At 45.8% G+C, this 22,126-nt stretch overlaps 1 non-coding gene across 1 annotated transcript; it reads left to right on the plus strand.

Annotated features, from left to right (window-relative positions):
* Window positions 1–13,475: 13,475 nt before the first annotated feature.
* Window positions 13,476–13,547, plus strand: trnaw-cca (transfer RNA tryptophan (anticodon CCA)). Its single transcript has one exon. It is a non-coding gene; the product is annotated as a tRNA-Trp (tRNA).
* Window positions 13,548–22,126: the final 8,579 nt, after the last annotated feature.

Below are 22,126 nucleotides of genomic sequence, written 5' to 3' on the forward strand. Positions count from 1 at the left end.
CTTTCATAAAGGAATTGGACAAATATTTCAAAGTGAAATTCTCCAGGATTATGGGGAAATAGGCAGGGGGTTGGACTAATTGCATCCTTTTGTTAGAGAGTCAGCAGAGGCACAATGGGGCCGAATGGCCTCCTTCTGTGCTGTATGATTCTATGAACATAAGAACTAGGAGCAGGATTTGGCAATTCAGCCACTCGAGCCTGCTCTGCCAGTCAATACAATCATGGCTGATCTCATCACGGCAGTTCTTGATTCTTGCCGGTAGATGTCACTTCACTCCAATACAGTGAAGTTTACAAATCTGAGAGAGACACAACAGGAAGTAATTGTTCACATTATGGTGAATGTGTGGGATTTAGAAATACTAGGAGTGGAGACGAGTTATTACTTGTCTGTTCGATCCCCATTGCCCTGTAAAATTATTTCCTTCAAGTGCCCTTTCAAATTCCTTTTGTAATCATCGATTGTCTCCATTTCCACCGCCCTCATGGGCAGCGAGTTACAGATCATCACCAATCACTGTGTAAAAAAGTTCTTCCGCACATTCCCCCTGTATCTCCTGTCCAAAACCTTCAATCTGTGTCCCCTAGTCCTTGTACCAATAGTTAACGGGAACAATATTTCCTTGCCAACTTATTTAAAACTGTCATAGCCGAAAACACATCAATCAATTCTCCCCTCACTCTCCTTTGATATAGGCAGAACAGCTCTAGCTTTTCCAACCTAACCTTGTAACTAAAATCCCCCATCCCTGGATCCATTCTGGTAAATCGCCTCTGCGTCCTCTCAAGGACCCTCACATTCTTTCCAAAGTCTGCTGAGCAGAACTGGAAGCAACACTCCAATTGGGGCCTAACCAGAGTTTTATAATGGTTCAGCATAACTTCCATGCTTTTGTACTCAATGCCTCTATTTATAAAGCCCAAGATCGCTTATGCTTTGCTAACCACTCTCGCAATATGTCTTGCCACCTTCAAAGATCGGTGCACATGAACCCCAAGTCCCTCTATTCCACCACACTCTTTGGAACTGTGCCATTACGTATATATTGCCTCTCCCAATTCCTTCTGCCAAAATACATCACCTCACACTTGTCACTATTAAATTCCATCTGCCACCTGTCTGCCCATTCTGCTAGCCCATCACTGTCCTGTTGCAGGCAGTTCATATCATCCTCACTGTTTGCCACTCCTCCAAGTTTGGTGTCATCGGCATATTTTGAGATTCTACTCTGTATTCCAAGATCCAAGTCACTTACCTTTAGCAAAAAAAGGCAGTGGTTCTCGCACTGACCCTTGGGGAACACCACTGTCGACTATCCTCCGGTCTGACCAACAACCATTTAATATGACTCGCTGTTTTTAGTCTTTAAAACAATTTACTATCCAAATGGACACTGACCCTCCTAATCCATTAACCTCAATTTTGTTAACCACCCTTTTATATGGTACTTTATATAATGCTTTCGTAACATCCATATAAACAACATCCACTGCATTCCCTTCATCAGTATCCTCAGATAGTTTATCAACAAATGCAGTTAGATTCGTCAAGCATGAACTCCCATTTATAAATCCATGCCAACTCTCCTTAATTAACTCAAACCTCTCCAAAGGACTTGATTTTTTTCCCTGACCTGTTGGTCTCGTGCTGATAGCAAGCTCACCATAGAGCATATATTTGGCAATGTGACCGTCATCCATTTGGCCCAGTCAACAGAGTCACCACTGACTCAAGAGGGCAAACATGCTGCGGATCCCTGCACGCTGGTGTACTTCCGCATTCGTCACTCTGTCCTGCCAGGAGATGCCCAGTATCCATCTGAGGCAGTGGATGTGGAAGCTGTTCAGCCGCTTTTTTTGGCTTGTATAAGTTGTTGATGCTTCTCTACTATAAAGGAGGGTGCTGAGAACACAAGCCTGGTACACGTGGAGCTTTGTATTTTCGGTCAGTTTGCTGTCGGTTCACACTTTTCTTCTCAACTTTGACATGACAGCTGCAGCATTGGCAATCCTGGTGCTGATTTCAGTATCAAGGGACAGATTGCTGGTGATTGTTGATTGAAGGTATGTGAAGCTGTTGACAACCTCCAAAGTGAGGTTGTCGATGTTGATGGAAAGTGGAGTCTCTACGTCCTGGCCCATAACTTTCATCTTCCTGATGCTGATCGTCAGTCCAAACTCTTTGCAGGCCAGGGAGAACCGATCTGCAAGCTGCTGTGACTGAACTTCATTATGGGATGTCAGCACAGCATCATCAGCAAACAGCAACTCACAGACTAGGAATTTACCCACTTTGGTCTTGGCGCACAGTCTTGCCAAGTTGAACAGCTTGTCGTCAGCTCTGATGTGCAGGTGAACACCCCCATCTGAGTCATTGAAAGCGTACAATAGCAGCATGGAGAAGAATATGCCAATTATAAAGGATGTGATAACTCGACAGTTCGAAAATGATGATATGATTGGGCAGAGTCAACATAGATTTATGAAAAGGAAAACAGGTTTGAAAAACCTCTTGAGTTTTTTGAGGATGTTACCTATAGAACAGATAAAGGAGAACCAGTGGATGTGTGGTATTTGCATTTTCCTTTGGTAAGGTCCCGCACAGGAGGTGAGTAAACAAAATTAGAGCACATCGGCTTGGGGATAATATACTGGGATGGATTGAGAATTGTTTAACAGACCGAAAACAGAGAGCAGGAATAACGGGTCCTCCTCAGGATGGCAGGCTGTTACTATTGGGGTACTGCAAGGATCAGTGTTGGAGCCACAGCTGTTAACAACCTATATAAATGATTTGGATGTGGGGATTAAATGTAATATTTCCAAGTTTGCAGATGACACAAAGCTAGGTGAAGTGTGAGTTGTGAGGAGGATGCAGAGAGGCTTCTAGGGGACCTGGAGCAACTAAGTGAATGGGCAAGAACATGGAATATAATGTGAATAAGTGTGAAGTTATCCACTTTGGTGGAATAAACAGAAATACAGAGTATTTCTTAAATGGTGAGAGGTTGGGAAGTGTCGATGTCCAAAGGGACCTGGGTGTCCTTGTTCCTGAGACACTAAAAGCTCTTGTGCAGGTGCAGCAATCAATTAGGAAGGCAAATGGTATGTTGTACCCACACGAGGGGTCATGAGTACAGGAGTAAAGATGTCTTGCTGCAATTGTATAGAGCCTTGGTGAATCCGCACTGGAGTATTGTGTCCAGTTTAGTCACCTCATCTTATGAAGGAAATACTTGCCAAAGAGGGAGTGAAACAGAGGGTCAACAGACTAATCTTTTTTTTGTATTTATTTGATTTCATCTCAGTTTGTTCAGTTTGCTTACCTACTGTTTTTTTCCAGGTTTGTACTTGCTGCTGTTCAATATTCAGTCCGTTAACACCTAATCTGTACGAATGCTTTGTCTTTTAACACACCATTAACATATTGTTTGCCTTTGCTGCATGACCTTTTGGTCAGCTATGTGGCCTGGTCCAAAATACACCTTCTCCTTTGTTATCTCTTGCCCCACCCCCACCTCACTTGCTTATAACCTGTGACTTTTCTAATATATGTCAGTTCCGAAGAAGGGTCACTGACCTGAAACGTTAACTCTGCTTCTCTTTTCACAGATGCTGCCAGACCTGCTGAGTGGTTCCAGCATTTCTTGTTTTTATGTCACCAGACTAATCCCTGGGATGGTGGGATTGTCTTATGAGGAAACTGGGCCTGTATTCCTTAAAGTTTCGAAGAATGAGAGGTGATCTGATTGAAACTGACAAAATTCTTACAGAGCGTGACAGTGTGGATGCAGACAGGATGTTTGCCCTGGTTGGTGAGTCTATAACCAAAGGACATCGTCTCAGAATAAGGAGTAGGCCATTTAAAACTGAGATGGTGGAATTTCTTCACTCAGACGGTGGTGAATCATTGGTATACTGTGCCCCAGAGGGCTGTGGCAGCTCAATCATTGAGCATGTTCAAGACAGAAATTGATAGAAATCTTGATACTTATGACATCAAGGGATATGGGGATAGCATGGGAAAGGGGCTTTGAGGTAGATGATCAGCCATGATCGAATTGAATGGCAGAGCAGGCTCGACGGGCTGAATGGCCTACTCCTATGTTCCTCCGTTCCTAAGAGAGCTGGCGCCAGCGTGCAGCCCTGCTTTGCCCCACTGCTGATCTTGAAAGCGTCTGATGTTGCTCCATTGTAACTGATGGAAGTATGCATGTTCTCGTGGAAAGAAGAGATGATGCCCAAGAGGTCAGGAGGGCAGCCTATCTTCCATTGCAGTTTGAAGAGTCCGTCTCTGCTGACAAGATCAAAGGCCTTAGTGATGTCAATACAAATGTGTGAGGCTCTGTGGCGCTATGGATAGCGTGTTGGACTTCTAAATAATAACCAAGAAGATATTCAAAGATTGTGGGTTCAAATCCCAACAGAGTCAGATTTTGGACCAGAAACAGAGGAGCACAACGGAACAACGAATGAAAAAATGCGCCAAAAGCACAGACTCGGAGACAGAGAGAGAGAGGAGCAGAGCAGGGGAAAAAAATTGAGGAGTGACATCACAATGGAGAGTGAGAGCAGGGAAACAGAGAGCCGCTGGGGTGAGTTGACAGGATTTGGTTCTTTCTTCAGTGCAGTGGAAGGAGCCGTTTGGTGAGGATCTGGGAAGCTGTGACATCACAGGCAAGCAGGTAGTTGATTTGTTTGGAAGAACCGACCTGCTTGATGCGCATCTGGTAAGTGATTAAGGTCCATTTTAGTCCTAACGTTTAAAATAGTAAACAAACTAGTGTTAAGTTTAATAAAATATACAGTAAAATGAATAATTGAATAAAATATTTAAGTAGTTAATTGAAACACGTTAAGGATGACAGGACAGGTGATGTGTCACAGCTGCAGCATGTGGGAGCTGCTGGATGCCAGTGTGATCCAGGGCAAACACGTCTGCAGTAAGTGTTTGCGGCTCAAAGAGGGAGAAAAAAGGAATGTCGTGGTAGTAGGGGACAGTATAGTAAGGTGGATTGACTCCACCTTATGGGAGGGGGAGGATCCAGTCGTCGTGGTCCATGTCGGTACCAACGACATAGGCAGGACAAGGATAGAGGTTCTGCAAAGTCAGTATGAGGAACTAGGCACCAAATTAAGAAGCAGAACCTCAAAGTTAATCATCTCTGGATTATTATCTGAGCCATGTGCAAATTGGCATAGGACAAATAAGATTAGAGAAAGTAATGTGCGGCTGAAAGACTGGTGTGGTAGTAGTGGGTTCTGGTTCGTGGGGCATTGGCACCAGTACTGGGGAAAGAGGTGGCTGTACCGTTGGGACGGTCTACACCTGAACCGTGCTGGTGCCGGTGGTCTAGCGAGCCACATAACTAGGGAAGTAGAGACGGTTTTAAACTGAATAGTGGGGGCAAGGGATCAAATTTGGGAAGATATGGTGAATCAAGGAGGAGAGACAAGGCAAGAGAGAAAGGTATAAATATGGGAAATGATAAACAGACTGTGACAGGAAGGGACAGAATGTACAAATCTAAGAGTAAATCGACAGATAAGGCTAGAAGTGACAAAAATAATAAAATGACAAAACTAAATGCTCTGTATCTGAATGCATGGAGCATTCGAAACAAAACAGATGAACTGAGAGCACAAATAGAATAAATAAGTACGATCTGATAGTCATAACAGAGACATGGCTGCAGGGCGACATAGATTGGGATGTAAACATTGGAGGTGACATGGCATTTTGGAAGGACAGGAAGCTAGGAAAAGGTGGCGGGGTAGCTCTGTTAATTAATGATGGTATTAGCGTAATAGAGAGGGATGACCTGAGTTCTGGAGATCAGGATGCAGAAGCAGTTTGGGTACAAATGAGAGATCATAAAGGCAAGAAGTCACTTGTGGGAGCGGTGTACAGGCCACCTAACATTAACCACACTGTCGGATGGGATATAAAGGAAGAAATAATGGCAGCTTGTCAGAAAGGTACTGTGATAATTATGGGGGATTTTAATCTACAAATAGACTGGAAAATTCAGATGGGCAGAGGTAGCCTAGATGAGGAGTACATAGAATGTTTGGGGGATAATTTCTTGGAACAATACATTCTGGAGCCAACCAGAGAGCAGGCTATACTAGACCTGGCATTGTGCAACGAGATAGGATTAATTAATGACCTCATAGTTAAGGTGCCCCTAGGTAGTAGCGATTATAATATGATTGAATTTTACATTCAGTTTGAGGGAGAGGAGAGTGGGTCCCAGACTAGTATTTTATATTTAAATAAGGGCGATTATAAGGTCATGAAAGCAGAGCTAGCTAAAGTGAACTGGCAAATTAGGTTAAGGGATCAGTCAATAGAGATGCAGTGGCAGACATTTAAGGGGATATTTCAGAATACACAGAATAGTTACATTTCAACGAGAAAGAAAAGTTCCAAAGGTGGGACTCACCATCCATGGTTCACGAAAACAGTTAAAGATGCTATCAAACTTAAAGAAAAAGCCTATAATTGTGCAAAGGTGGGAGGCAGGTCAGAAGATTGGACAGAATATAAAAAAACAGCAAAGAATTAGTAAAAGATTGATAAGGAAGGTAAAATTAGAGTATGAGAGAAAGCTCGCAAGAAATTTCAAGACAACTAGTAAGACGTTCGATAGATATTTTTAAAAGAAAAGAGTTAACAATGCGACTGTTGGTCCTATAGAAAGTGTGTCTGGGGAATTAATAATGGATAATTAAGAGATGGCAGATGAATTGAACAGATACTTTGCATCAGTCTTCACTATTGAGGATACAAATAACATCCCAGTATTAGCCGTATATCAGGAAATTGAAGGGATGGAGGAACTCAAGAAAATTACAATCACCAGGGAAGTGGTACGAAACAAATTGTTGGAGCTGCGGGTTGACAAGTCGCCAGGTCCTGAATTGGCTAGTGAGATAGTTGATGCGCTGGTTTTAATATTCCAAAATTCCCTAGATTCGGGAAGGTTCCGTTCGATTGGAAAAGAGTGAATGTAACTCATTTATTCAAAAAGGGACGGAGACAGAAAGCAGGAAACGACAGGCCAGTTAACTTAACATTTGTCTTAGGAAAAATGTTTGGAGCTATTACAGAGGATGTTATAGCAGGGCATTTAGAAAAAAATTAAGGCAATCAGGCAGTGTCAACATGGTTTTTTGAAAGGGAAATCATGTTTAACCAATTTATTGGAGTTCTTTGAGGGAGTTACATGTGCTGTGGATAAAGGGAAACCAGTGGATGTATTGTATTTCGATTTCCAGAAGGATAAGGTGCCATATCAAAGGTTATTGCAGAAAATAAAAGCTCATGGTCTCGGGGGTAACATATTGGCATGGATAGAAGATTGGCTAGCTGACAGGAAACAGAGAGTCAGCATAAATGGGTCATTTTCTGGTTGGCAAGAAGTAACGAGTGGTGTGCCACAGGGATCTGCGCTGGGGCCTCAACTTTTTACAATTTATATAAATTACTTAGATGAAGGGACAGAAGGTATTGTTGCGAAATTTGCTGATCACATAGATAGGTAGGAAAGTAGGTTGTGAAGAGGACATAAGGGGGCTACAAAGGATATAGATAGGTTAAGTGATTGGGCAAAGACCTGGCAAATGGAGTATAATGTGGGAAAGTGGGAAATTGTCCACTATGGCAGGAAGAATAAAAAAGCATATTATCGAAATGGTGAGAGATTGCAGAGCTCTGAGATGCAGAGGGATCTGGGTGTCCTGGAGCATGAATTGCAAAAGGTTAGTATGCAGGTCCAGCACGAAATTAGGAAAGCTAATACAATGTTATCATTTATCACCATGGGAATTGAATACAATAGTAGGGAGGTTATGCTTTAGCTATACAGGATATTGGTGAGACCTCTTCTGCAGTACTGAGTACAGTACTGGTCTCTTTATTTGCGGAAGGATGTAAATGCATTGAAGGTAGTACAGAGAAACTTTACTGGACTAATACATGGAATGGGTGGGCTGTCTTACGAGGAAAGATTGGACAAGCTAGGCTTGTCTCCGCCAGAGTTTAGAAGAGAAAGAGGCGACATGATTTGTTATTTAATTTATTAATTAACAAATTAGCTATCCTCCAGTCTTCCGGTACCTCACCCGTGGCTAACGATGATACAAAAATCTCTGCCAGAGCCCCAGCAATCTCCTCCCTTGCTTCCCATAGCATCCTAGGATACATCTGATCAGGCCCTGGGGATTTATCCACCTTAATGCGCTTCAAAACATCCAACACCTCCTCCTTTGTAATGTTGATATGCTGCAGGATATCGCTGTTCCCTCCCTTGAACTCACTAGCTTCCATGACCTTCTCCACGGTAAATACAGACGAGAAATATTCATTTAAGACCTCGCCCATTTCGCGTGGCTTCACACATAGATTGCCACACTGATCCTTAAGGGGAAATACTCTCTCCCGAGCTACCCTTTTACACTTAATATACTTGTAGAATCTTTTAGGATTCTCCTTTATCTTATCTGCCAGCGAAATCTCATGGCCCCTTTTCTCCCTCCTAATTTCCTTCTTAAGTATACTCCTACATCCCCTATACTTCTCGAGGGACCCGCTCGATCCCAGCTGCCTATACCTGACGTATGCCTCCTTCTTTGTCCTGACCAGACCCTCAATATCCCTCGTCAACCGAGGTTCCCTAAACTTGCCAGCCTTGCCCTTCCATCTAACAGGAACATGCTGGCCCTGAACTCTTCCTATCTCACTTTTAAAAGCCTCCCACTTGCCAGACGTCCCTTTCCCTGTAAACAGCCTATCCCATTCAACTTTTGAGAGTTCCTGTCTGAAGCCATGGAAATTAGCCTTCCCCCAATTTAGGACTTCAACCTGAGGACCAGTCCTATTCTTTTTCATTACTATCTTGAAGCTAATAGAGTTATGGTCACTGGTCCCAAAGTGCTCCCCCATTGACACATCAACCACCTGCCCGTCCTCATTTCCCAAGAGGAGGTCGAGTGTAGCCCCTTCTCTCGTCGGGCCATCCACGTGCTGCTTCAGAAAACTATCCTGGATTCACTTAACAAATTCTTCCCCATCTGAGCCCTTCGCACTAAGGCAGTCCCTGTCAATATTAGGGAAGTTAAAATCACCTACGATTACAACCCTATAATTCCTATACCTATATGTGATATCCCTACATATATGCTCCTCCACTTCCCTCTGACTATTGGGGGGCCTATAGTATAATCCCATCAAAGGGATCACCCTTTTATTATTTCTAAGTTCTACCAGTATGGCCTCACTGGACATTCACCCCGGGATATCCTCTCTAAGTACTGATGTCCTCCCTAATCAATAGTGCAACTCCCCCTCCTCTCTTACCTCCACCTCTGTCACGCCGGAAGGATCGGTACCCCGGAACATTGAGCTGCCAGTCCTGCACATCCCTCAACCACGTTTCCATAAAAGCTACAATATCACAATCCCATGTACCGATCCATGCTCTGAGTTCATATGCCTTACCTCTCAGGATACTTGCATTAAAGTAAATGCAGTTTAGCCTACCAGACCTTCCACGCTCCCTGTCCTGCCCCTGCCTGGCCTGCCTACTGGACTTGCTTGCTTTAACCTCTCCATTTGCCTCAACTATCTCATTGGAGAGACTACTACTTTGGGTCCCACCCCCGCTGCAAGACTAGTTTAAACCCTCCCGTGTATTACTATAAAATCTCCCTACAATGATATTGGTCCCCTTCCAGTTCAGATGCAACCCGTCCCTCTTGTACAGGTCACCTCTGCACCAGAAGAGATCCCAATGATCCAAGTACCTGAAGCCCTCCCGCCTTCGCCAGTCTTCAGCAACGCATTCATTTGCCTAATCCTCCTATTCCTACCCGCACTAGCACGTGTCACAGGGAGTAATCCTGAGATTACAACCTTAGAGGCCTTGCTCTTTAACCTTCTTCCTAACTCCCTATATTCACTTTGCAGAACCTCATCTCTCTTCCTGCCTATGTCGTTCGCACCAATATGGACCACGATCTCTGGCTGCACACCCTCCCCTTTCAGAATTTCCTGCAGCTGCTCCGAAACATCCTTGACCCTCGTATTAGGGAGGCAACATACCATCCTGGAGTCTCGTTTGCGGCCACAGAAACGCTTATCTGCACCCCTTCTGATAGAATCCCCTATCACAATAGCTCTTCCACCCCTTTTCCTCCCCTGCTGTGCAGCAGAGCCCTCCGTGGTGCCACGGACCGCGCTGTTGCTCTTTTCCCCTGGGAGGTCTTCCCCCCAACAGTAACCAAAGCGGTGTATCTGTTTGAGAGGGGGATGGCCACAGGGGACTCCTGCACTACCTGCCTGCTCCTACTATTCCATCTGGTGGTCACCCATCCCTTTTCTGCCTGTGCATCCATTACCTGCGGTGCGACCACCTCACTAAACATGCTATCCATGACGCCATCAGCTTCGCGGACGCTCCACGGTGAAACCACCCGCAGTTCCAGCTCCATAATGCGAGTAGCCAGTAGCTGCAGCAGGATACACTTCCTGCACACATGGTCGTCATGGAGACTGGGAGGGTTCCTGAATCCCCACATAGCGCAGGAGGAGCATATCACGGGGATGAGCTCTCCTGCGATGACTTACCCTTAGATTAATTAGTTACTCCCTTAATTAAAAAATACTACAGACACTAGGGGCCTTGTTCTACCCACTACAATCTAAAGTCCTTCATCAGCTACACTGAATAAAAAAAACACTTTAGTCGTACTCATCTTATCAGCAGAGGTTTTTTTTTCAACTAAAAAACTTTGCCCTTTTCTTTAAGATATTTAAATACACTAACAGCAGTGACTCACCAACCAATCACCTTGCAGCTCTCCTCTGACGTCACAGTTGGCTTCTTTTTTTTCAAAACTCCAGCACACTGTAAGAGCTCCACTCCACTCCTGGAAGGTAAGAGACTGTGCCTCGATCCTCGGATTGGATTTAGAGGCTCCGCTCTCGGCGTTCTCCTCATATCGGTACATATAGGTCTGCTCCGCTCCGCTCCTCTCTGCTCCCGGAAGGTAATAAACCAGCTTTTGCAGAAAAGTAGGTCTTAAGCTGTTGCAGTACCTGTCAGAAAGATAGTCTAAGCTATTCTGAAGTCATCTTCCAACGCCATCTACATGGAAGCAGGATTTTAAAGGATAAGATGTAGTTTTTAAAAGTCACTTCAATCTTACTCGAGTCTTCACAAAGAAGCCAAGTAAATCTTGATAAAAAGTCATATACATTTAGAGATCTTTTAAAAGCACTTCAATCTTGTTAATAAAAAGTCAGATGTAAATTTAAGAACTCTGATAAGGCCATGCTAAAAACTTACATACAATTAAGAAATAAAATACAACATTTAAAATGTCTGAACTCCCTCTGAAAGTTGCCCCTGCTGCTGCCGGTGTCTTCCTGGAATAGTGGAGATGTTGTGTCAACAGAAAAGTCCTTCCCGAGCAGCCCTGAGCCTGTTGGTACCGGCTTTAATCCAACCCAGGTAAAAATCAGGATACATTGTGGGCAATGAGCCCAAATTGCTGAACTAAAGGCCCTGTCACTTTAAAGAGTGGGCTGGTGCGATTATGATCAGAGGCTCCTTCTAAGCACATTTCTCACCACCACAACTTCCAGATGCTGGTGTTAGTGTGTGCATGTACCGGCAGTTGCAGTGCTGTTCAGACCCTCAATAGCAGTGAAAGTCTCAGAGTTCACCGCTATTGGGGCTGTAAAATCCAGGCCAATATCTCACAGTCCTGTTAGATTTGCTCTCCCTCTGTACAAAATCAAACTCCACACAGTGTCTTTCACTCACTCCTGTTTCCAGCCCTGATGGTGCATAAATCCCCTCTCAAAGGTACACAATCCAGTTGATTTCTGATCAAATACCTCCTTCCTCATTCAATAGAGGAAGCAGAGACATGAACAGGAGTCAGGTGCAAGAAAGTTTCACCAACAGAGCAAAGAAAGGCACCAACAAAAGTCACACCTACTTTCCAAATCATTTCACTGTAATATTCTTTCACTTGTTTTGTCGGATGACTGCAATAAATCTGAAAATGAGCACCATGAGGTTTGTGTTCATTGTCACTTGTTCTCCTGTGTTTGTCTGTCAGGTTTGTAATTCAGTTTGTATTGGATATTGAAGAGAATCTCTTTTCAAGATGATTGTACATCGTACTGTGTTTAAAGCAACCAACTTGTAAAATGGCAGAAAATGAATGTTTCAATACCTGTGTGACCAGATTCTTCCAATGCTTTTCAACAGCGAGATTGATGATGCTTGTAATCTGTATCCCTTGGAGAATGGGAGAGGAGAATAAAAACATGGTGCATGAACAGGACAGACTGTGTAAAATGGGAGCACAGAAATATTGCCACCTCATTGAAAGTTAATGAGATTTATTCTCAGTCAGATACCTGTCCACAATGAACAATTGAATACATTAATTGTCCACTTTCAATCTAAATGGGACTGAGGTTCCAACAGAGAAGTTTTCTGGAAAATACCTGCTGCAGTTTTAAAATTGATGAACTGGAACATCTTATTCAAACTTTCAAATAACTGTAGTGATTGTATAGTTCTCATAGTGGAGAGAAGGAGTTGTTTATAAATATAAGCAGAAAGACACATTTGTGGATTGGTGAATGAGCTTTAACTTTCTGAAATGTATTTGTCCATTGGTTGCAGGTCACTGGAAATTCTTTTTTACATTTCAATTGAAGCAGCAGCAGCAGTTAACAGCAAAATGTCTGATTAATCAGAGTAGTGGGTCTGGGAAACACTTAAACAGCCGAGTCCCTGTAAAACAGAACTCCAAGTATTTTAAATCAGGCACTGAACTGACAGAGCGGTAAAGGCCTGCTCAGGTCAGGGAAAAAAACCCGTACCCGAACCTGACTGAACCACATTGGACCCGAGCCCGACCCGGCCTGAGTATCTCCATTTATTCCCACGCCCGAACTAACCCGAGCCTTACCCGACCACCAGAATGTTTACTTTATCTACCTCCCGATTCCGAATCTGCAGGAAGCAGCATCATGAGCTCAATGACGTCATAGAGATGCACACTTGCTCACTGAGCAGACTCAGAGCTTCCCTCCTTGATGACCCGGACTCCCAGCTTAGGTTGGCTTTTCAACTTTTGACACTTATTAAACTCAACTTCCCAGCAGAATTAAATGTAATACTTCCTGTGTGTGTCCGACACAGACTCAGCCCGACCTGGACCCAGCCCGACCCGAACCTGGCCCGACCTGATCCGAGCCCGAAAGCCAGACCCGGAAGAGCGACCCGACACGACCCGGACCCGACACAGGTCGTCGGGTGCCGTCGGGTTCAGGTCGGGTGGCAGGCCTTGACAGAGCGGAGGTCAGATGAGGATTGAATTAATTTCTGTCACTGAATCTAAACAGGAAGTAAATCTGCCAGGAATGGAAGACTTTCCTCTACCTGTGAGCTTGTGGCGCAACGGTAGCGCGTCTGACTCCAGATCAGAAGGTTGTGTGTTCAAATCACGTCAGGCTCAGCTATATTTTACAGCAGCTCAAGTTCCTGGATTTGAGATCAGAATCGAGTTCGTTCTCTTGGAATGTTCGTGCATGGTAGAATTTCAAGATCAACTTTAATAGATTAAAGTCCTGATTTCTGGTTCCGTTCCATTTCCATGCTCAGTTCTTATTTCACACTGTTTTATATCAGAACAATGTTTCAGGGATGTGATGTGTCCATTGTTTGTGCAATCGCTCTGTCACCCAGTGTGAGAAATAAAACACAAACCGCACAGCGTGCGGCTCAAACCCATACCTGGCTCTGTCTTTCGGCCGCTTAGTTCAGTTGGTTAGGACGCAGTGTTGATAACAACAAGGCTGTGGATTTGATCCCCATGTGCGCTGTCACATGGTCAGTCATTAATTTGACACATTTTTGGAACACTTAAAATCCAACTTTTAGATGCAACCAAGTTTAAATAAAATGTCAAAGGGAATTTATTTTGAATAACATCCATTGCATCTTTGTCACTGGTCTGGAGTAACACAGAATTCTTTCCAATTATCTTCCGTTTGCTGATAAACATTGAACTCGTGGCCTGTTCTCGTTAATGGTCACGAGCAGCAAAAACAGACAGAGCAAGTCTGACCGCCCAGAGATGTGGAAAAGGCTTCAGTTTGGGACATATGCAGCAAATCAAATGTTCACCCGGCCCCGAAAGATTCAAAAACTGGGGAAAAGGACACAAGGAGATAGAGAATAAGCTAAAGCTGACAATGTAAATATTTCCCATCATTGATATCTCTCTATTCCAATCCAACCTTCAGAGTTGGGTAAATAATTTCAGTGTAAATTGTGCAGCTCAAGAGTCAAAACCAAAGGGCGATGCAGAATAAAGGAGAACTGCCAAAACCCCAGATTGAACCAGGCATCTTCAGTCGAACACTCTCCCAACTGAGCTATTTCAGTCTCACAGGCTTGGGATGATAAGTGGCAAGTAACATTCGCACCACACAAGTGCCAGGCAATGACCATCTCCAACAAGAGAGAATCTAACTATCTCCCCTTGACATTCAATAGCATTACAATCACTGAATCCCCCACCATCAACATCATGGAGGTTACCATGGGTAGCCATGCAAATAACGTGACTACAAAAGCAGGTCAGAGGCTTGGAATCCTGAGGTGAGTAATTACAGTGCAGCTGTTGGCTCCACCCCAGGGGCTGAATTTGTTCTGTAAACCATGAAGCAGCTTCCTCTCAAATTCCAGGTTTATCAAAAAATCCTCTTACAAAAGCCCCAAAGTGTGATATTTTCCTCTCACTCATCCATGACTCCTGACTCCCCAAAGCCTGTCCACCATCTGCAAATCACAAGTCAAGAGTGTGATTGAATACTCTCCACTTGCCTGGATGGGTGCAATTCCAACTCAAGAATGTCAACACCGTCCAGGACAAAGCAGCCCACTTGATTGGCACCCCATCTACAAACATTCACTCCCTCCACCATCGGCACACAGTGGCAGCAGTATGTACCGTCTACACGATGCACTGCAGCAATGCACCAAGACTCCTTAGACAGCACCTTCCAAACCCAGCGACCTTTACCACCGAGAAGGGCAAGGGCAGCAAATGCAGGGGATACCACCACCTGCAAGTTCCCCTCCAAGCCATACACCATCCTGACTTGGAGCTATATCGCCGTTCCTTCACTGTCGCTGGGTCGAAATCCTGGAACTCCCTTTCTCACAGCACTGTGGGTGTACCTACCCGACATGGACTGCAGCGGTTCAAGAAGGCAGTTCACCACCACCTTCTCATGGGCAATTAGGGATGGGCAATAAATGTTGGCCTCGCCAGTGTTGCCCACATCGCATGAATGAATGAATAAAAATGCGAAGTATCCCTTGTGTCATTCTTTTGGTAGAAAATATAACCCTGGTGGAATTGCTCCTCCCAATCACACCTCACTTCATAGAACATAGAAAATGGAGAACATTTATGGCACAGAATGAGACCATTTAGCAATCGTGTCTGTGCCAGCTGAAAAAGAGCTATCCAGCCAAATCCCACTTTCCAGGTCTTGGGAATGGGATCTGAACAAATCTCAGAGCTCACATTATGTGAATGTTCTGTTGAAGTGTTGGTGAGCTGATATAACAGAGGAGATTCACACTGTTGGACACAGTGTGAAATACATTCAAGTATTTATAAAACATTACAACGTGTGAGTAATATTCCCCATTGATTTCTCAGCACTGATGGATTGTGAAGTGGGAGACAGCCAGAAGTCCCAGTGATCCACACTGACCCTGAGCTGAGAATGAAATGAGAAAAAGTTCAATCTTCAGCAGCGAGATGCTGCAGAGAGGTAAGAGTCCTGAATCAAGGAGAGACTTTCTCATACTGCTGTTGAATCTCATTTGAAACACTCCTTGAACTCTCTGCCGAGGAATTCAGAGCTGGATAACGCCTGTAAAATCAGCCTAAATAGGAAATAGAAAACACCCACCGTGGGCTCAAACTCAAAAACTTGAGATTCAGAGTTTCATGCTTTCATCGACTGAGCTCACCAGGCCTGAGACAGTGTCGTCGTCCTGTCTGTTATTGGACGGTGCAGCTGTTGGCTCCACCCCAGGGGCTGAATTTGTTCTGTAAACCATGAACCAGCTTCCTCTCAAATCCCAGGTTTATCAGTAAATCCTCTTACAAAAGCCCCAAAGTGTGATATATTCCTCTCACTGATCCAGAATAAAAGTTACATATTTTGCTCTTTTTACCTTCCAAATATTGACTTCTATTTTACTCAGCATTTATTTACTCTCTCCTTTTTATGTTGTGCATTTCCTAATAAACATTTCATTTCAATTATTTATGAAGGATGAAATGCACAGAAAAGATTTTCTGCAATGGTACCGGGGTGTGGGACAGAGTGAGTGGTTCGGATCTGGAATACACTGTCTGAGAGTGTGCTGGAGGCAGATTCAATCGTGGCTTTCAAAAGGGAATTGGATAAGCAGCTGAATAGAGAAGATTTGCAGGGCTACAATGAAAGGGCAGAGGAGTGGAATTAGCTGATCTGCTCTTGCAAAGAGCTGTCATGGACATGATGGACTGAATGGTCTCCTTCTGTCCTGTAACCATTTGATTCCTTGATTCTAACTCTGTCAAAGTTGTTCTGAACTTGCTCTGCTCCAAGGAGAACAACCCCAGCTTTTCCAGTGTCTGCTCATAACTGAAGTTATGAGGAACCATGGGGAACCCACTGTAAACCTTCCTCCAGACAGAAATACAACTGTTCACCACCACACTGTGACCCAGCTGTTCACATGATTTGGATGCGGGGACCAAATGTAGTATTTCCAAATTTGCAGATGACACAAAACTAGGTGGGAATGTGTGTTGTGAGGAAGATGCAAAGCGGCTTCAAGGGAATTTGGACAGACTTAGTGAGTGGACAAGAAAGTGGCACATGAAATATAATGTGTAAAAATGTGAGGTTTTGCACTTTGGTAGGAGAAACAGATGTGCAGACTATTTGTTAAATGGTAAGAGTGTGAATGTGCAAAGGGGCCTGAGTGTCCTTGTCAATAAGTGACTGAAAGCTAACATGCAGTTGCAGCAAGCAATTAGGAAGGCTAATGATATGTTAGCCTCTATCACAAGATGATTTGAGTACAGGAGTAGTGAAGTCTTGCTTCAATTGTATATAACCTTGGTTGGACTGCACTTTGGAATACTGTGTGAAGTTTAGTTCCCCTTACCTTAGGAAGGATATCATTGCCAGAGAGGGAGTGCAACGAAGGTTCACCAGACTTGTTCCCGGGATGGCGGGACTGTCAAATGAAGAGAGATTGGGGAAACTGGGCCTGTATTCTCTAGAGTTTTGAAGAATGAGAGGTGATCTCATTGAAACTTACAAAATATTTAAAAGGATAGACAGGGTAGATGAAGCTAAGATGTTTCCCCCGGTTGAGGAGTCTAGAACCAGGGGACACAATTTCAACGTAAGGGGAAAGCCACTTCGGACAGCGATGAGGAGAAATTTCTTTACTCAGAGGATTGTGAATCTTTGGAATTCTCTACCTCAGAGGGCTGTGGAAGCTCAGTCATTGATTATGTAGAAAGCAGAGATTGACAGATTTCTAAATACAAATGACATAGGGGATATCGAGATAGTGTGGGAAAAAGGCATTGATGTGGATGATCCGTCATCATAATATTGAATGGCAGGGTGGGCTCGACGGGCTGAATGGCCGACTCCTGCTCCTATGTTCCTATCAGTCTGCAAACATCATATGCATGCTGTCATTGTCCCTTTTATTCCATGGGCTTCAGTTTTACTGGCAGTCTAGTATGTGACATCATCAAGAAGGTTTTCAATAAGTTCAATAAGGAGAAATTGTTTCCAGTGGCAAAAGGGTCAGTAACCAGAGGATGTATTTATCAGGTGATTGAGAAAAGAACCAGAGGCGAAATGAGGAATGATGTTTTATACAGTGATGTGTTATGATCTGGAATGCACTGTCTGATCAGGACTTGAAAGCAGATTCAGTCGTAACTTTGAAAAGCAATTGGGATAAATACTGGAAGGAAAAATGTACAGATTACAGGAGACAGCACTGACACAATGGACCAAATGGTCTCCTTCTTTGGGTATCATTCTATGGTTTTATGAACATAATGTTGATACAATTCGCTGAGTTGGAAGGGAAGTGAACCCAGATTCCGGGTCTTCTAAACACCAGACCCAAACCAAATGAAGAAGCCCGTTGCTTAATCTCTGTTTTTCACACCAGCTTCTCCTCGCTCTTTCTGTGTTTCCTGCCTGATCTGTTCCTCTGACCTTCATTCCTGACACTCTATTGAGAATGGCCAAGTCACTGCACCTCTCACTCACACCGTCACTCCACCCCTTGACCCACTTCCAAACCTCTCTGTTCAACAGCACCTCACATCTGCTCCTCTGCTCCATTAATATAACAGGAAAACATTTTCAAACAGACATTTCCAGATAGTGAACGTTCCAGTAAGACAAGGGAAAGATCAGATTCACATTCACTTTAAACACAGAGAGAGCAGCTCTCCCTGTTCAGTCTAAGGAGCAGATGTGGTTTCACTCCCATCAGTCTTGGAGACATGGTCCAGAATTTTAAGGGACAGTTGGAGACGGGAATGGAGGCCGGGGAGGGGGAGGGGGGGTGTATAAAATAGGGATGGAAGACGTTGGACCGGATTTTTCTGTCGGCGGCGGACATGGAGGGCAGACTTCGCACATCCACTCGGCAAGAAGGCATTTAACGTATTTATGAATCCAATTGTCAGCAATTTTATTCACTGGATCCAATTGAACTAATAGCACACGGGAACCACGGGGCTTCAGAGCCTCGCCTGGTTAAAGGAGGTGACTGGGAGGTGGGAGCTGAGTGTTGGCTTCACTGGGAAGCTATCGGGTGAGGCAGCGTCACTTGGCAGCAAGGGTGGAGGGGGAAAGGGCATCGGGAAACACCGTCAGGAGTGGGGGCCAATGTGCCAGCTCTGCAGTGGGAACAACACCAGGGTGCCATTGGGGCAGTGCCACTTTATTGAGGATGACAAATGAGGTACATGTGGCTGGGTGTTATTTACTGTGAAGGCCTTGCACTCAGGGTGGGGCAACCTGTCATGGGCCTCATTCGAGGCTCCCATTGAGGAGGAGGAGGAGGAGTAGAGAGGAAGGGAGGGAGGCGCAAGCACCAGCAGGGGCACCACAGCAGCTTGGGGGCCCACAGGAAGGCCAGCCTCGAACAGGAGGCTGGAGAAGGAGGCAGAGGAACACGTCAGCCGAGGTTCAACTACCTGCAGATGTCCGAGTGATAGTGTCTCCGCAGACTGCACCTCTCCACGGAGGTCGTCACTGATCTCTCTGCCATGATGCAGCTGTGCCCCATGCGACTTGGTGGGCACCTGATGCCAGTGTCACTGAAGGTCACCGTGCCACTGAACTTCTTCACCACCAGATCATTGCGGGGATCCACTGGAGATATGCGTGGAATCTCACAGTCTGTCGTGAATCAGTGCATCATGGAGGTCATCAATGTCCTGTTCAGGAGGGCCGGTGACTATGTGCACATTGATCCAAACAGTCAAGCTGAGAGAGCTATCGGATTCGGGGCCATCGCTGGATTCCACCAGGTGTAGGATGTCATTGACTGCACCCATGTGACCATCAAGGCTCCTGCAGACCAGCCAGCAGCCTTCAACAGGAAGGGATTCCACTTGCTCAGTGTGCAATTGGTCTGCGACCACTGCAAATGGATCCCATAGGTGTGTGCACAAATCCCGGGAAGCAGCCACAACGCCTGCATACCAAGGCACTCCCAGGTGCCAGATCCTTTCCGCGGCCCCATCCGCTTTCAGAGATGGATCCTTGGAGACAAGGGCTACCCACTGAGGACATGACTACTGACGTCTGTGAGGAACCTACGCACGGATGCAGAGGAGAGGTACAACACCTGCTGCGGGTCAACCCGAGCGATCATCAAGGAGGCCATTGGTCTCCTGAAGATGAGATTCAGGTGCCTAGATCGATCCAGTGGAGCCCTTCAGTATGTCCCGGCGAGGGTCTCGCATATCGTGGTGGTTTGCTGTGCACAGCACAATCTGGCATTACAGAGGGGTGAGGTGTTGACTCGTGAGGATATCGTGGAGTGTGATGTCTCCTCTGATGATGAGGATGTGGAGGAGGATGGTGCCCAAGCAGTGCCAGATGAAGAACCTCAGGCACAGCAGGAAAGGGGCCATGAGATACACACAAGGGAGACATGAGACACCCTTATACATTCAAGTTTCCTTTGAGCCTTACCACCTTCTGGAACCACAGCAATAAAGTCTTAGCTTTAAGCAGCCCTGTTGTCACCTCCTTCCTTCTGCACTGCCGCGTCCAGGTACACATCGCACAGTGACAAGGCCGAAGCTTTGTGAACTTAGGGCTTGGTCCCTCACTTCCAGCCCCTTGGGAGGAAGGGTTTAAATGAAGTCCCAAAGGGCATCAACAATAGGAAGGAGACATAGTGAGAGAACTTCATTTCTTTATTCCGTGTGATACCAAACGCAACCCTATCCATCTGGAATGTACATTCACCGTGAACCCCTCAGTGAATCTAGGTGCTCTTCTTAAATCTTTTCCGGGTGCTTCTCCGTGGTGCTCCCCCTGCTCTCTCAGCTGAGGCGGAGACAGGCTGCTGACCTTGCTGCCCCATGGCTTGGGATGACATTGGTGGCCGTCCTCTTGCTGCCTGAGGCCTGGAGGGCCCCGGCACACTGAGGGCCTCCTGCACAGGTACAGGGACCGCCCTCTGGCATCGAGGGTGATGGAGGCAGGCACTGGCATCACTGGTGTCACTGGCAGAGGGGCTTTAGAGCTACTGTCCACACCAGGAGCACCCAGAGAGGAGACACCAGACGTAGCAGCCAGCTGCTCCTCCCCAGTTATAAGACACACTTGTACCTCCCTGCTGACCTGAGAGGGACGTGGACCTGGTGGAGAGTTCAGGTGCCTCGTCCCCCCTCTCACCTTGTCACCACTGGATGGAGCTCATGGACAAAGTGATGGAGTGCAGGTCTGCGCACATCTCTGGCAGCCACTGATTGGTCGGCTGGATCTGGCTCTCCATCAGAGTCACCAATCTCTAAAGGAAGGAAGCCAGACACACCCCCATCGGAGACAGTACAGCATGCAAGGCCTGGATGGACTCCTCCATCATCCGAGCTTGGGTACACATAACCTCCGGCAACTCTGCCAGATGCTGCCTGACCTCTTGCTGCAGCTGCAGCTTTTCCCGTGTTGCTGGTGACACCAGAGGCATGTCATCAGCCTGGGACTCAGCATGGGCCTGGCCTCCCACAGACTCCCAACTCCCAGTGGCCTCGGCTGTCACAGCCTCCGTCAGCTACCCGGGCCTGTCTGTGACGTGCTCACCAGCTTGTGTGCCCAAATCTAACAGCGAGTGGATACCCACCGAGTGAGGGTTTCTGTGCTGGTGGAGGGTGCAGGGGAATGATGTGACGGTGCACCCTCTGAGGCTCCCACCTCCTCCTCAGAGGTGTCCGGCTGTCCCCCAGTCTCTCCAGCTCTTCACGCTTGTCGTTCATCCTAGCCTGCATGAAAAAACAGTGACATTGAAGGGTTAGGGTCTGCCCATCGTGACATTCCAACCACTGTGCAGCTCCATTGATGCAGTGGTGAACAGATGTGCAGTGTGGTTCCTTTGCAGCGGATGCTCCCTTGTGCCCCAGGAGATGTTCAGTCACTCTCTTGGGTAGGTGCCCCTGTCTCTCCATCAGCTATGGAGCAGCTGCTTTGCTGCCCGGCCTGTTCCATGGCCTCCTCCTCCATCGGGATGAGGACACGGAGATAAGGCACTCCAACGCCAGTCTTGACACGCTCTTACCGATTGTGGGCTGTCTTCTCCTGCAGCCACTATGATGAACAAAGTTAGTCTCCCAGCGGGGACAAGCCCAACATCTCTGATGGTGATAGTCCAGCAGTCCATGATGGGGACACACGGATTCCTCCTGCATGTGGCCCCCTCTCGAGGGACTTTCTGAGGTTGTACAATGACTGATGTGCACCT

This window comes from Heterodontus francisci, unplaced genomic scaffold (assembly GCF_036365525.1).
Source record: "Heterodontus francisci isolate sHetFra1 unplaced genomic scaffold, sHetFra1.hap1 HAP1_SCAFFOLD_300, whole genome shotgun sequence".
NCBI classification, from domain to species: Eukaryota; Metazoa; Chordata; class Chondrichthyes; order Heterodontiformes; family Heterodontidae; genus Heterodontus; species Heterodontus francisci.